The sequence below is a fragment of the Bos indicus x Bos taurus genome, chromosome 10 (assembly GCF_003369695.1).
Source record: "Bos indicus x Bos taurus breed Angus x Brahman F1 hybrid chromosome 10, Bos_hybrid_MaternalHap_v2.0, whole genome shotgun sequence".
NCBI classification, from domain to species: Eukaryota; Metazoa; Chordata; class Mammalia; order Artiodactyla; family Bovidae; genus Bos; species Bos indicus x Bos taurus.
In genome coordinates, this window is record NC_040085.1 from 38,854,578 (window position 1) to 38,871,828 (window position 17,251).

Sequence of the window (17,251 nt, forward strand, 5' to 3'; positions counted from 1 at the left end):
AGTTTCCTTTTTTCCCTCTTTTTCTATGTTCACCAAGGTGTATTTTTCCTATTTTTTATAAACTATGTTTATTTAGAGATAACTTAGATATCAATAGTTCATCTTTTTATTTTTTAAAACCGTTAATGATAGAAAATTTCGAACTTAAAAGTAGAAAGAAAAGTATAATGAACTCACAAGCACCCATTTAACAGCAGTTTTTAAAAATCTATTCTCCTTTTTTTTCCTGGTGTATTTTAAAGCAAATCTCAGACATGATATTAATTCACCTGGAAATACTTCTATATACATCTATCTTTAACTGTTAAGAAGTTTTAAAAAATGCCAATTATCCCATTTTGATAATAATACAACTTAAAATAATTTGTTTATATAATTGAATATTAAGTCTATCTTCAAATTTCCCTGATAATCTCAGATGTATTTTGTCACAAGTTTGTTCAAGTCAGAATCTAAACAGTTTCATACATTGGATTTGGTTAAATATCTTTCATTGCTTATAAATCCATCCCTCAATTTTTATGTCATTATTTCAGAAAAACTAGCTCATTTGGCCTATAGAATATCTCATTCAGGATTTGATTTATTGCATCTTGGTGGTTTTGTTTAAAATATTCTTTGCCTTATTTTCTGTGAGCTGATAGCTAAAGCTATTGGCTGGATAAGATTCAGGTCTAATTTTTTTAGGCAAGAATACTTCTTAAGTGGTGTGTTTTTCTTATTGTAGGACATCATTATACAGTCAAGTTGTTTTATTTTTAATTATACTAAGGGAATCGGTGGATTCAGGTGATAGCAATCCAATATTTCCATTATGAAGTTCTTCATTGACTTTTTTTTTTCAATTTATTTGGCTGTGCCTGGTCTTAGTTGTAGTATGTGGGATCTTTGTTGCCATGTGCAGGATCTATTTCCCTGATCAGGGATGGAACCTATGTATCCTGCATTGGGAGCACAGTCTTAACCACTGGGCCATGAGGGAAGTCCCTCTTCATTGACTTTTAACTTAACTGTTTTAGCAAACATAATTGTTGTCTAGATCCATTGTTTTATTTGGGGTTTCAAAATGACGATTTTATAATTCCATGATTCCTTCTGCATTCGCTGGTTGAATTATTCCATAAAAAACTTTCCCTCATAAATAATTTGGTTATCGTGAAATATAGTTCATACAGGAAAGGCAGAATAAAATCCTTGATATTTCCCTTTTTAATACATTTTTGTATTTCAAGAAGTAATAGTTAGAACTGGACATGGAACAATAGACTGGTTCCAAATTGGGAAAGGCATATGTCAAGGCTGTATATTGTCACATTGCTTATTTAACTTATACGCAGAGTACATCATGTGAAATGTTGGGCTGGATGAAGCACAAGCTGGAATCAAGATTGCAGAGAAATATCAATAACCTCAGATATGCAGATGATACCACTCTTCCGGCAGAAAGTGAAGAAGAACTAAAGAGCCTCTTGGTGAAAGTGAAAGAGGACAGTGAAAAAGTTGGCTTAAAACCAAAATTCAGAAAACTAAGATCATGGCATCCGGTCCCATCACTTCATGGCAAATAGATGGGGAAACAGTGGAAACAGTGGCAGACTATTTTTGTGGGCTCCAGAATCACTGCAGATGGTGACTGCAACCATGAAATTAAAAGACGCTTACTCCTTGGAAGGAAAGTTATGACCAACCTAGACAGCATATTAAAAAGCAGAGACATTACTTTGCCAACAAAGGTAGTCTAGTCAAAGCTGTGGTTTTTCCAGTAGTCATGTATGGATGTGAGAATTGGACTATAAATAAAGTTGAGTGCCAAAGAATTGATATTTCTGAACTGTGGTGTTTAAGAAGACTCTTGAGAGTCCCTTGGATTGCAAGGAGATCCAACCAGTCCATCTTAAAGGAAATCAGTCCTGAATATTCATTGGAAGGACTGAAGCTGAAGCTGAAACTCCAACTTTGGCCACCTGATGCACAGAACTGACTCTTTGGAAAAGACCCTGATGCTGAGAAAGATTGAAGGCAGCAGGAGAAGGGGACGATGGAGGATGAGATGGTTGGATGGCATCACCGACTTCATGGACATGAGTTTGAGCAATCTCCAGGAGTTGGTGATGGACAGGGAAGCCTTGTGTGCTACAGTCCATTGGATCACAGAGTCAGACACGACTGAGCAACTGAGCTGAATTGAATACATTTTTGAGTGATGATCTGGTGCCCTAGTGACCTCCAAAAACAACTAAAGACATATTTTTTTTAATCATTTTCAGTTCAGTTCAGTTCAGTCGTTCAGTCATATCTGACTCTTGGTGACCCCATGAACCACAGCACGCCAGGCCTCCCTGTCCATCACCAACTCCTGGAGTTCACCCAAACTCATGTCCATTGAGTCAGTGATGCCATCCAACTACCTCATCCTCTGTCATCCCCTTCTCCTCCTGCCTTCGATCTTTCCCAGCATCAGGGTCTTTTCAAATGAGTCAGCTCTTTGCATCAGGTGGCCAAAGTACTGGAGTTTCAGCTTCAACATCAGTCCTTCCAATGAATATTCAGGACTGATTTCCCTTAGGATGGACTGGTTGGATCTCCTTGCAGTCCAAGGGACACTCAAGAGTCTTCTCCAACACCACAGTTCAGAAGCACCAATTTTTCGGTGCTCAGCTTTCTTTATAGTCCAACTCTCACATCCATACATGACCACTGGAAAAACTATAGCCTTGACTAGACAGACCTTTGTTGACAAAGTAATGTCTCTGCTTTTTAATACACTGTCTAGGTTGGTCATAACTTTCCTTCCAAGGAGTAAGCATCTTTTAATTTCAGGGCTGCAATCACCATCTGCAGTGATTTTGGAGCCCCCAAAAATAAAGTCAGCCTGCGTTTCCACTGTTTCCCCATCTATTTCCCATGAAGTGATGGGACTGGATGCCATGATCTTCGTTTTCTGAATGTTGAGCTTTAAGTCAACTTTTTCACTCTCCTCTTTCACATTCATCAAGAGGTTTCTTAGTTCCTCTTCACTTTCTGCCATAAGGGTGGTGTCATCTGCATATCTGAGGTTGTTGATGTTTCTCCCGGCAATCTTGATTCCAGCTTGTGCTTCTTAGAGCCCAGCATTTCTCATGATGTACTCTGCATATAAGTTAAATAAGCAAGGTGACAATATACAGCCTTGACACACTCCTTTTCCTATTTGGAACCAGTCTGTTCCATTTCCAGTTCTAACTGTTGCTTCCTGACCTGCATAAATTCATTAATTTTTCATTATCTGATGTGTTCTAATTTTTTTCATGTACATATTGCCCCATCTTTGGCCAGTGGGAGCCTCTTAAGAATGGCTTTTACATCGTTTCGATTTGACTATTTGTTTTGAAAGATTTCCTCATTTCTTCTTTGACTTAAGATAATGTCCCAGACTCACTTTTTAAGTCCCGCCCTAAACTTGGAATCTGCAAAGAGTCAGACACAACTGAGTGACTAAGCACAGCACAGGGCAAACTTGGAGTCAGGCATTTCCCCAAAGATTTCTGGTTCCTCTTAGTAGGGAATGGTATTCAGAGACCATAATGTGAATGCCTGTTGCGCTTATTACTACTAAATTCATTGTTTCTAGGCCTTTTCAACAGTCAGAGCAATGAAATATGTTATTTTTAATTTAAGAGACAAAAAATCAGTTTATACTGATATTTCCTATTCAAATATGAGATTATGGGATTTTTTACTTAACTCTGTTGGTTTTATACTCTTATTTTAGTAATCTTATGTTATTAGTAATGCTGATGCTTTAGTATCTCTTATTTTTGAGTTAACAGCCAAGGTTCACCAGATATTTAAGAAAATCTGAACACTGAAAACAGAAACAATAAAAGGAATTTAAAATATATCAATGTAAAAAACATTATAATTAATATCCTCAGAGACACAAGAGATAATATTACCCCCATGGATTTATTACAAAGAAATTTTAACCTGCATTAAATGTGTTATTTTCAAACTAAAGCTAATAAGTAATGATGTTACTAATAATATCACAGAAATCAAACTGATCAGCAAGGGAGAAGTAACATACAGATACAAATCAGTTAGGAAAAACCATGTAATCTTGAATTTAAATTGGAAATATCAGTAAGAACTCAAGTTTCTCTCATCTTCATATGTGTAAATGTTCTCACTCTTTACTCTGAAAAATCCACAAAACAATGATAATTCAGTAGCAAAGACTATCTCTTATGCCCATATGGTGGTCTCTAAATACCATTTCCCAGTGAAAAGTAACTAGGAATCCTTGGGAAAATACAACAAGGATGCAACAGCCAAACAGAGAATATGAAATTCTGTAGATTTGATCAAACGTTTGATCAAATTTCTCCTACAAATAAATGGCACTAAAAAAGAGAGGAGCACTTCCCTGCTGGTCCAGCAGTTGACAGTCCGCCTGCCAGTGTTCGAACCCTGATCTGGGAAGATTCCACATGCTGAAGAGCAACTAGACCTGTAGGCCATAATTACTGAAGCCTGGGCGCCCTACAGCCTGCATGCCACAAATGCCGAGGCTGTGTGCCACAGCTACTGAAACCCACAGACCTAGAGCCCGTGTTCCGCGATAAGAGCAGCCGCTGCAATTGAGAAGCTCGTGCGCAGCAACAAAGGGTAGACCCTGCTTGCCACAACTAGAGAAAACCGGAGCACAGCAGAGATCCAGTACAGACACTAATAAATATTTTTCAAAACTTTTTAAAAAGAGAGGAAATAATATGCATTGGGTGGATCTTGTTTGAATCTTGTAGTACGAGAAATATATGGTCTTTATCCATGATTATATGATATTAAAAATTATTAATTTTATTACATATGATAGTAGCATTATTATGTGGAAAAAAGGGACCTTACCAGCCAGCAATATATTCAGTTTTTGTAGCTGAAATGATATATTTGGGATTTGCTTTAACACACTGGAAGAAAAAGAAGTGGAGGAGACATAAGTGAGAGAAATTTGGCAAAATATTGATAAATACTAAAGCTAGGTGGTATGGGTTCAACATACTATTTTTTTGTGTATTCTTTGTATGTTTGTATGTTTGAAAATGACCTTAATAAAAAAAGGTTTAAAAAACAGAACTCTGTTTAGAAACAAACTCTTATTTAGAAACACTAAAGAGGACCCAAATACATGGAGAGATATTAGGATATAATTAACTAATGAAGTTAATTAAAGGCACACAGGAAGCAAGAGAGAATCCAGCCCCAATTCCATGCCTCAGGCTCCAGCAAGCAGCAGGATGTGCCTGACACCCCCCAGAGCTTCAGTCCAGGGCCTGGACATGGCTCCAGATGTCCGTTGACCCCTGGGCCTCCCTGGCCTAGGGCGGCAGGTCCCGTTCCCATTCCCAGGCTGCTGGTGGGAGGCCCTTTGTGCAGTGGGCTGCACGTGCAGCTTCCTAATTCGCAGAGCCCTTTTGGACACGCGTGAATAGTTGGTTACATTCTCCACATTTTTATGCAGATGCTCCTGCACAGGGTGGAGACTAGAGGCAGCAGCAACTGATTAGGAAACCACGGAGGGCAGCTCTGGAATAGCCTCTCCCTAAGGGACCCCACAGGAAACCTGCACAAACTCACATCCCTTTTGGTTTATTCCTCTGCCATGGCTGCCAGTTTCAGCCGTGCTTCGGTGTCCCCTTCTCCAGCTTCCGGCTCCCCCACCAGCTGTTGTTTCCCTCACCCCCTCTGCTCCCACCCAAGGTACAGGAGGACTTCATTCCATTTAGAGAACTCCTGGCGTTTCCTGGCGGCTGGGGATGATTCATTTTTACTCCCTGGAATCCTCTCTGTGGCCAGAACATTGTTTTCCATATCCTTCCCACCCCCACCCCCAGGAAAGAACAAAAGGCAATATTTGGTCTTCTGGCTGGAATCTAATCACCCCATCCCATACATGGTTTGGGCTGTGGTTCCTCCAGCTCATCTCACAAAACATTTTGAGATAGACTCTAACAGGGGAACATGGTCGATTTCCGGTTGAAGTGATGTATTATATGATTCATCTGTTCCCTAAGATTTCCAGTTATAGTTATGAAATCTGGCCTCTACCCCTGAAGCTAACCTTTATGTTTACTAGAAATAAGCCTAGTAACCCACACATTTTCAGAGCTGCAATCATGCTTCCATGAGCTTGTAAACTCAGCAAGATAAAGTTTTCTCTGTTGCAAATAGCTATGCTTGAAAAGTTGGTACAGTTGAAATAAGCTACAAATAAGATAGGTTTGATGAAGTTCTAATTCAAGAATTTCATTTTCTCACTTCTGCTCCAAACCATGGCCAGATCAATGGGACCTTCAACTGCATTATATTTCACACTGTGATCCCAGAAGGAGCCATACCATTTTAGAAAGAAGGATGAACAATGGATTCAAGCCATCCAGAATGAGATTTGCAACAGAGGGCAAATAAGGTCCTCAGAATCAAAGAATGTTAGGGGGAGAGAGATGTTAGTCAGGATCTACCCTCTCCTTTTAGAAGTGAGAAAACTAAAGTCCAAAGAGAGTCATATTTTCCTAAGGCCACAGAGGTAGTAAGGTTCAAAACCAGGTTTAAAACCAGAAGACCCCAAACCCATTCTGATCATGCTAGCTTCTGAAAAGTCCTCCTTGTTTGGCTTCGCATCCTCGCTGGTCTATTCTCCGGTCCCCAGCCACCTCCTCTACAGCACCCCTTGGCTCCTATCTCTCCTGGCTCAGAACTATTCACTCACTCTTGGCTGTCTCCCATGACTTTCCAGTTGTATCACACACTGCACTCCTGTGCCCTTCCCAGACCACATGGAAAAGTAGCTCTTCCCCAAGAAAGCCCTGTGCTGACCTATATCTTTTCCAGTGCAGTTTTCTCTGCCCAGAAGATTCTTCTTCTCTATCTTTACCAGGCAAAATCCTCCTCCCTTTCAGAGGATCAGTTCAGATGCTACTTCCTTCATATTCAGATGCAATTTCTTCATTAGGTCTCCCTAAATGAAATCTATCTCTCCACTGTCTCCCTGTACTATATACTGTGGACCTTCGGTTTTATAGATACCACATTCCATCTGGCGTAATTCTGTAGTTAGTTATGAACATTCTGCTTCTTCCCACTAGTTTATAAATTCCTGTAAGTCAAAGACCAGATCTCATTTGGTAGAGATAGTTAGCAGAGTTATTTGCTCAGAGTAAACATAAAAAAATTTTTTTGTTCAAATGAATATAACAAAAAAGAAACAAACTCACAGATACAGAAAACAAACTAGTGGTTACCAGTGGGGAAAGGAAAGGAGAAAGGGGCAAAATATGGGTAGGTGTTAAGAGATATAAACTACTATGTATAAAATAAATATAGTACAAGGATATACTGTATAGCACAAGAAATAAAGCCAATGCTTATAATAACTTTAAATGGAGCATAATCTATAAAGATATTGAATCACTATGTTGTATACCTGAAACTAATATTGTAAATGAACTATAATTCAATAAAAATTTTAAATTAAAAAAAAATTAAACTGGATTAAAATCTATTATCTTTAGAAACCGACAGCATTTAGATATGCAATTCTAAAGAGCTGAATTTAAGTATTTTATATATTTCTATCCCTGATGTTCTCAGGTATGCTGAAGGGCATGTCTATCTCCTACAATGCATCTTGGATAAAATCAAGGAGGATTATTTTTCCTTTGCTATTTACTTAGATCCTGCTCAGCAAAAGGTTCAACTAAAGATATACCTGTTGAACATATAACAATTGTCAATTGTCACTGTCTGCTATTAAAGAAACTTACAACAGACTAATAGCTTAAGGAACTACCTTTGATTAGGAATCAGAAGACCTTGGGTTTACTTTAAACGATATTAAATTTCTATCAGTATGACCTTGGACCAGTCACTTAATCTCTGTTCATTGGTAAAAAGGACTGCTTATAAAAGGTAGGTTCCTTCATAGACACGGATGCCACCCACTGGACTACAAGTTTGTAGTCCAGTTCTGAAAACACACAGTATGAGTTACAGCACTGGTTCTCAAACTGTAGTCCTCAGACCACATCATCTACCAGGAACTTGATAGAAATGCACGGTGTATTCTGGTGCTTCCTCTTCTCCAAATGGGAGGGGGTGCTGGTCTTCTGGGACACTGCACTGGGGTAGTTCCTCCTCATCCTACCAGCTCATGGTCTAGGAAGTCTAGAATGATCTTACACATCACACTGAAACAATTCTGCTTCCCAAAGGCACCACGAGAAAATAATACCCACCCTACTTTCCGCATAGAGATAAAGCTGTGTCTGATGTTCAGAGGACATAATGATTGTGAAAATACTCTGAAAATTAAGAGGGACCATACAAATGTAAATATTGTTCAAGTTGCCTAGTCTCTGATGGAGCTGTATGAAGGAGAAAAACAGAATAAATGGAAGAGACACACATGTCAGATTATATAAACTACTCAGCTACTGAAAAAATCATCATTTTGATTGTATATATAGCTTTCCTCCCTTGATTTTCATCCTGCTTGTCTGTTTATGTTTGAAATAAAGGCATACCACATAGATAAAGTGAAGACACTGCAATTTAAAAGGAAGCCCAGTACTCTATAACCAGTACCTGGCTACTTCATTTACTTCTACAAAGAGAAAGTATAACCTCTAGAGCCCTCTTGAAAGGTCAGCTGGAAGGAGCATGGCATTGGATTCTGAAGCAAACACAGTGCTGTTTTTCCCCTATTTCCACAACTCCCTATCACTTGAGTAAAGAATGAACTGCTTGCGTGTAGTTCAGCTCCATAACCTCGCACACATAAGAATCCCCTTTCCGTTTTGACTAAACAAGATAGATTTGGTCTTTTCCAAATGCAGAACTGGTTGTCCTCTTTAATTCCGCCCTGCCCTCCTCCTCTAACAAACCACCTGTGGGAATTACTTTTCAGGGGAGCAAATGACCTTGAATCATAAAGGCAGAGTTTCAGTTGGGCTTCTGCTATTTACTATATGGCCGCGAGTAACACCTGTCCTGACCTCGTTTTCCTCAGGCTATTTGAGTGGACTGTCTGGTATTTGTTAACTGCAAAACATTTACAATAGAAGGTGATATTATCATACTACTGTTAGCAAAGCAGAGTAGCCAAGACCTGCTGTTTTCTAAAGACAGTTTGTAGACAGAGAAGGAAGCCATGCTTATTTGGAGAAATTAAATGACAGGGGAACAAATCAAGACACCCATTTCCTTGAATGTCTCTTCAAAAAATGGTAGAATAGTTGTTAGTGGCTATGGTAGTCTCGTATCTGCTTCTGTTTTCAGTCTGTTGTGAGATACTGTTTTGGTTGAAGCATGTGAAGAAAGCCTAGCCTCACAAAGAGAATTAGCTGGAAATGGGAGAGGAATTTCTGCAGCTTTTCAGATATGCTGATGATCTTTCACATTACACCAAACTGCCAAAATGATCATTTCTCCTAAAAGACGATAACAATATGGAATCTGAAACTGTATCAGTGAACTTTTTGTACTCTATTACACTAAAATCCACTGATCTATCTTATGCTTTGAATAAATCTTTTACTCATGCATAGGGTAACAGTAATTCATTGAGCTAGGCAGAACTTTCAAATTTTGATACATTACATTATGCAATACCAAAATTCATTCCTATTGCCACCAAAATCACCAGAAAAGTGTCCAAATATAGAGAATTTGTGAAGTTAACTGTGGTAGATAAAAATATTCCAGATTTCTAATTTTCACTTAAAAGCTCAAATTGTATCATGGGCACAAATACTGATAATTTCCTTAAAGGGATGAATTCACCTTTTTTTTTTTTTTAAGTATCTGCTAGATACTGAAGTCTGAAGAACCATAATTTGTTTGCCAAATTATTTTTATTTTTGAACTAAAAATGGTGTTCCAGAAAAAAGGGGATTCTGTTCAGGATACACAAGTGTTTTCTTCGGGGTGACCTTTCTCCTTTGACATTCAGCAGAACTGTTTTATGCATATTCCCATTTTGTTGCACAGAATATTAAAAGGAAATGAATTCAAGGTTCAAGATTTGATAAAACTAAGAATTTTACGACTTTATCAAGGGCATTCTTAGGTGAAATTGATGTTTTTTTTTAATTATTGCAAATGTATGATGGTGGAGAATACACTGACTTCTAGTAGTTTGATTCACGCTGAGGCCCTATCAGTTTTAACTGCCATTGTTTCTGCACCATTGGTGCTGGTAACAGCCCAGGGGAAAAGGTAAATAATGTCTTGGTATTAATCTGACAATAGTTTACTTCATGGCTGCCTGAAAGTGTTAGTGACCTTCAGAAATCTGAAGAACCACACTATGAGAATCAGTTAGGCAGACAACCTTCCTGCCTCAGAGATTGCACTGTGTTCAGTTCAGTTCAATTCAGTCGCTCAGTCGTGTCCGACTCTTTGCGACCCCATGAATCGCAGCACGCCAGGCCTCCCTGTCCATCACCAACTCCCGGGGTTCACTGAGACTCACGTCCATCGAGTCAGTGATGCCATCCAGCCATCTCATCCTCTGTCGTCCCCTTCTCCTCCTGCCCCCAATCCCTCCCAGCATCAGAGTCTTTGCCAATGAGTCAACTCTTCTCATGAGGTGGCCAAAGTACTGGAGTTTCAGCTTTAGCATCATTCCTTCCAAAGAAATCCCAGGGCTGATCTCCTTTAGAATGGACTGGTTGGATCTCCTTGCAATCCAAGGGACTCTCAAGAGTCTTCTCCAACACCACAGTTCAAAAGCATCAATTCTTCGGGGCTCAGCCTTCCTCACAGTCCAACTGTCACATCCATACATGACCACAGGAAAAACCATAGCCTTGACTAGACGGACCTCTGTTGGCAAAGTAATGTCTCTGCTTTTGAATATGCTATCTAGGTTGGTCATAACTTTCCTTCCAAGAAGTAAGCATCTTTTAATTTCATGGCTGAAATCACCATCTGCAGTGTGTAATTTCCTCTAAAATGTCTCTTGAGAGAGTGTGAAGCAGAGATAGAGAGAAAACTAAAGAACCAGGGAGGCCTGGTACATCAGTACACAGTCTTCTGAGGAAAACTTATGCTCTTCTGCCCCCTCGTGGTAGACCATCAACAATGCAGCCGATTACACAAGAGGACTACTCTATCTAAGCAAAGGACTACGGTTTCCTTGTTGATGTGTTGATGTGGCAGAGGCATTATTTTACAGCTACACTTTCTACATTCACATTCAAGATCTAACTGTGCTTGAAACGGAATGTTTAAAAATCCCTTTTAAAATCGCATCAAAAATACTTAGGAATAAACCTGACCAAGGATGAGAAAGGCTTATATGCTGATAAGTATAAAACATTAATAAAGAAAACTGAAGATGACTCAAAGAAAAGGAAAGATATCCCATGCTCCTGAATTGGAAGAATTAATATTGTTAAAATGGCCATACTATCCAAAGCAACCTACAGATTCAATGCAATTCCTATCAAATTATCCATAACACCGTCTAAAGAACTTGAACAAATAGTCCCAAAGTTTACATGGAACTATAAAAGACCCAGAATAGCCAAAGCAATTCTTAAGAAAAAGAACAAAACAGAAAGCATAACGCTTCCAGTCTTCAGACAATATTACAAAGCTACGGTGATCAAATCTGATATTGGCACAAAAACAGACATATGGATCAATGGACATGAAAAGATGCTCAACATTGCTAATTATTAGACAAGTGCAAATAAATACTACAATGATGAACCACCTCACACCAACCTGAACGGCCATAATTAAAAAGTCTATAAACAAGAAATGCTGGAGAGGGTGTGGAGAAAAGAAAACCCTCCTACATTGTTGGTGGGAATGTAAATTGGTGTGGCCACTATGGAAAACAGTACAGAGGTTCCTCAAAAAACTAAAAAGAGAGTTGCCATATGGTCCAGCAATCCCACTCCCGGGCATATATCTAGACAAAACTATAATTCAAAGAGATACATGGACCCCTATGTTCATAGCATTACTATTTATGATAGCCAAGACATGGAAGGAACCTAAATGTCCATCAACAGATAAATGGATAAAGAAGATTGGTACATACATATACAATTAAATACTACTCAGTCATAAAAAAAGAATGAAATAATGCCATTTTCAGCAACATGGATGCAACTATCATCATACTAAGTGAATTAAGTCAGAAAGAGAAAAATACCCTATGATGTCATTTATATGTGGACTCTAAAATATGGCACAAATGAACACATCTATGAAACAGAACCGGACTCACAGACGTAGAGAACACACTCAGTTCAGTTCAGTCGCTCAGTCGTGTCTGACTCTTTGTGACCCCGTGAATCGCAGCACACCAGGCTTCCCTGTCCATCACCAACTCCCGGAATTCACCCAGACTCATGTCCATCGAGTCAGTGATGCCATCCAGCCATCTCATCCTCTGTCCTCCCCTTCTCCTCCTGCCCCCAATCCCTCCCAGCATCAGAGTCTTTTCCAATGAGTCAACTCTTCACATGAGGTGGCCAAAGTACTGGAGTTTCAGCTTTAGCATCATTCCATGCTAAAGAACAGACTAGTGGTTCCCAAAGGGGAGAGGGGGAAAGGACTGGCAGTTCAGGGTAAGCAGATGCAAACTATTCTATATCGGATGGATAAACAAGCAACTACTGTATAGCACAGGGAACTATATTCAATCCTCGTGATAAACCACAATCAAAAAGAATATATATATATGTATATATATATATACATATATATATAACTGAATCACTTTGCTATACAGCAGAAATTAACAATGTAAATAAATTTTACTTCAATAAAATAAAATGTTTTAAAATATTTAAAAAAGGATCTAAATGTGTTTAATCTTTTAGCGACTAGAATGCAGGAGAATAAGTTGCCATCATGATAAAGGCTGAGGATAGGGTCTCTGGTGAAGATAACCAATGCCTGCTTAATTCTCAGGGGCATTCTTGCCACCCCTTTTCTCCCAGTGTTCTGAGGCTTGGCTCTCTGTGTCAGTGAAAACCTTTGCTACCCTCCATTGAGGAACAAACTATAATCCCAGAGTTTTTCACTTTTCTATAAACCAAGCTTAAAAAATGAGTTCTAAGGGTCTTCATGCATAAAGGGGAGGTTGACCAGGTTTCAAAGACTGCCCTCTATGCTGCATTCTATTTCCACTGAGATCTCATCAGTTCAGTTCAGTCACTCAGTAGTGTCCGACTCTTTGTGACCCCATGGACTGCAGCACGCCAGGCCTCCCTGTCCATCACCAACTCCCAGAGTTTACTCAGACTCATGTCCATTGAGTAGGTGATGCCATCCAACCATCTCATCCTCTGTCGTCCCCTTCTCCTCCTGCCTTCAATCTTTCCCAGCATCAGGATCTTTTCAAATGAGTCAGCTCTTCGCATCAGGTGGCCAAATTATTGGAGTTTCAGCTTCAACATCAGTCCCTCCAATGAACACTCAGGACTGATTTCCTTTAGGATGGACTGGTTGGATCTCCTTGCAGCCCAAGGGACACTCAAGAGTCTTCTCCAACACCACAGTTCAGAAGCATCAATTCTTCAGCACTCAGCTTTCTTTATAGTTCAACTCTCACAACCATACATGAGTACTGGAAAAACCATAGCCTTGACAAGACGGACCTTTGTTGACAAAGTAATGTCTCTGCTTTTTAATATGTGTCTAGGTTGGTGGGCTGCTGTCTATGGGGTCGCACAGAGTCCGACACGACTGAAGCGACTTAGCAGCAGCAGCAGGTTGGTCATAACTTTTCTTCCAAGGAGTAAGCGTCTTTTAATTTCATGGCTGCAGTCACCATCTGCAGTGATTCTGGAGCCCACAAAAATAAAGTCTGCCACTGTTTCCACTGTTTCTCCATCTATCTGCCATGAAGTGATGGGATCGGATGCCATGATCTTTGTTTTCTGAATGTTGAGTTTTAAGCCAACTTTTTCACTCTCCTCTTTCACTTTCATCAAGAGGCTTTTTAGTTCTTCTTCACTTTCTGCCATAAGGGCGATGTCATCTGCATATCTGAGGTTACTGATATTTCTCCCAGCAATCTTGATTCCCGCTTATGCTTCCTCCAGCCCAGCGTTTCTCATGATGTACTCTGCATATAAATTAAATAAGCATGGTGACACTATACAGCCTTGACATACTCCTTTCCCAATTTGGAACCAGACTGTTGTTCCACGTCCAGTTCTAACTGTTGCTTCCTGACCTGCATACAGGTTTCTCAAGAGGCAGGTCAGGTGGTCTGGCATTCCCATCTCTTTCAGAATTTTCCACAGTTTATTGTGATCCACACAGTCAAAGGCTGTGCCATAGTCAATAAAGCAAAAACAGATGTTTTTCTGGAACTCTCTTGCTTTTTCGATGATCCAGTGGATGCTGGCAATTTGATTTCTGGTTCCTCTGCCTTTTCTAAAAACCAGCGTGAACATTTGGAAGTTCACGGTTCACATACTGCTGAAGCCTGGCTTGGAGAATTTTGAGCATTACTTTACTAGCATGTGAGATGAGTGCAATTGTGCGGTAGTTTGAGCATTCTTTGGCATTGCCTTTCTTTGGGATTGGAATGAACACTGACTTTTTCCAGGTCTGTGGCCCCTGCTGAGTTTTCCAAATTTGCTGGCATATTGAGTGCAGCACTTTCACAGCATCATCTTTTAGGATTTGAAATAGCTCAACTGGAATTCCATCACCTACACTAGCTTTGTTCATAGTGATACTTCCTAAGGCCCACTTGACTGAGATCTCATAGAGGCAGACAAAATCTCCACACAGAGGCTCTAACTCGGCCCTCTCTACACTTCGGGACAGAGTTGCAGATTTGGATATTTGAGAGAATTCTGAAGGCCAGGGTTACGGGAGACATCCATGTATCACAAAAGACATGCATGTATCACAAGAGTTGGTGCCCCAGTGGAGACCTGAGGGGAAAAGATGAGCAGGGAAGGGAACAGGACCCAGGGCTGGTGGCTCCTGAGACAGATAGAGAAGCAGAGTCCGAGGTTTCTAACCCTCTCCCTCTCCTTTACCCCCTTGCCCAGATCTCCCATGGTGAGGCGAGAGCTACAGCCTCCAGGGTGTAGGCGAGCTGCCGTCCATGTAGTTTAGAAAAAGGGAAGAACAGTCCAGGGGTTGGGTGCTGGTGGGCTTTGCTCTGCGAGCTCCAGGAAGCCATTTCTGTGAGGTTATCCACTGCCAACAAGGAACATAGAAGGAGGTGGAAACCCAGAACTCTGCCAGGCTGAGCTGAGGGAAGACGGACTGACTAACGAGGGGGAGAAAAGAGACACCTGGAGTCCTTTCTCACAAGCCTTGAATTCATCTCACTGGATTTTACAACAGCGTCAAAGGCAGAGGGTGGGGTCAGGGCCACCCCTTCTCCTCTTTCATGCCATCTCCAGGTGGTCCCCACGTATTCTCTCATGACCGCATCTGGTTCCAGGTCCACCTGGAAATGCTCCAGCGAACAACCAGCCCTTCCCTCCACCAGCCACCTTCTCGCCAGCCTCCTGGACCAGCCTCCACTGCTCCTCAGCCTCTGCAGCGCCCCCTTGTGGCGCTCCCTCCTCTCACCCGTCAGATCCGGCTTGAAATGTTCACGACCAGGCCACCCTGAATGCTCCGGGCAGCATGCCCTTACTGGACTTCTACATGTATCACTCTGCCATGTTGGTCTGTCTCTGCCAAACTGAAAGCACTGTGGGGTGAGGACTCTGTCCACATTCCTGTTGTATTCCCGGTGCTCAGCAGTGTCCCGGTGCCTGACAGCAGGCAAACCATGAAACCTTAGAGGGTTCCAGGCTCCACCTATGACGGTGAACTCTTAGATCACCTGAGGTTACATTCTGCTGAGGAATTCTTCTCTTGCTTCAAGACATAGCTCAACATTTTGACTCCCTAAAGTCTTCCTTCCCTGACGTACCATCCTACTAATACTTGACCCTTCCTCTGTAGCTGTCACCCCACTATTAGGGCTGATGGTTGCATACATCCAACTGGCTTGGAAGAAATTCCGTTCACTCTATATGTATCTTCCCCAATGGAGCTGAAGTTCCTTGAAAACAAAGGCCACCCCCAGCCCTATTCCTTCATAGTTACTTTGCATAGAATTCACTGCAAAATATGCATTAATTCCATGTCTCCCAGGAAAGAAAACCAAGGCTTTTTCTCAGAAACAAGGACACTGGTGTGACTGGCAGGGGCAGGGATTTAGCAGGTTGAACTTCAGTGATGTAATATGAAGCACCATAGGGGTTGTAATTTTCAAAAAGGATTTGACTCACAGAAGATGTTTAAAGTGAATTTTGCTAAATTTATCTTTCCACTGACTTTCATCATAATATAAAAGATGCATTCAGATGGAAAACATTCTTACCTCAAGATGAAGAGGAGGCTTGGTGTAGTAGAAAATGCACCAGTTTTACAATCAGAGAGATGTGAGTTTGAATTTCACCTCGTTCCTTATTCCTTGAATAAATCACTTGAGCTAGTAATTGTTGTCAGGCTGGCAGAGAGATCAGGTATAGGTGGAATACTGATGACGATGATGAAAGTAGTTATTATTATAATCTGTCAACAGTGAAGACGAAAATGTTCTATAAGTAATAAAACACAAAATTAGAGTATACCCAGAATTTAGAGCTATATTTAGATAGCATTTGGCACCCCACTCCAGTACTCTTGCCATGGAAAATCCCATGGATGGAGGAGCCTGGAAGGCTGCAGTCCATGGGGTCGCTGAGGGTCGGACAGGACTGCGCGACTTCACTTTCACTTTTCACTTCCATGCATTGGAGAAGGAAATGGCAACCCACTCCAGTGTTCTTGCCTGGAGAATCCCAGAGATGGGAGAGCCTGGTGGGCTGCCGTCTATGGGGTGGCACAGAGTCGGACACGACTGAAGTGACTTAGTAGTAGTAGTAGTAGTATAACTAGTATACCTGGAGTATTCTTTCAATTACAAAGATGAAAACAAATTCAAAAAGGTTAAGCTAAAAGCAGAATTATTAAATCACAAGTCGGGGCATTCAGGTGTGTGTCTAGTTTCAGGCACATCTGAACCCAGAATTTCAGTGATCTCCTGGGAGCTCCGACTGGCTCTCCATGCCTTGAGTACACTTTAGCCATAGCATGGGTCCCATGAGTTGAGTCAATCCAGAAGGAAACAGAAATGAGTGGCCTGGGATGAGAAGGAACCAGGTCAGAACCCCATAGCACAGGG

At 40.8% G+C, this 17,251-nt stretch overlaps 1 long non-coding RNA gene across 1 annotated transcript in view; it reads right to left on the minus strand.

Annotated features, from left to right (window-relative positions):
- LOC113900212 overlaps window positions 1-16,608 on the minus strand; it is a 35,845-nt gene extending 19,237 nt beyond the window's left edge. Inside the window, exon 1 of the long non-coding RNA XR_003513090.1 lies at window positions 16,406-16,608. This is a non-coding gene — a long non-coding RNA (uncharacterized LOC113900212). The remainder of the gene's footprint in view (window positions 1-16,405) is intronic.
- Between the last annotated feature and the right edge of the window lie 643 nt (window positions 16,609-17,251).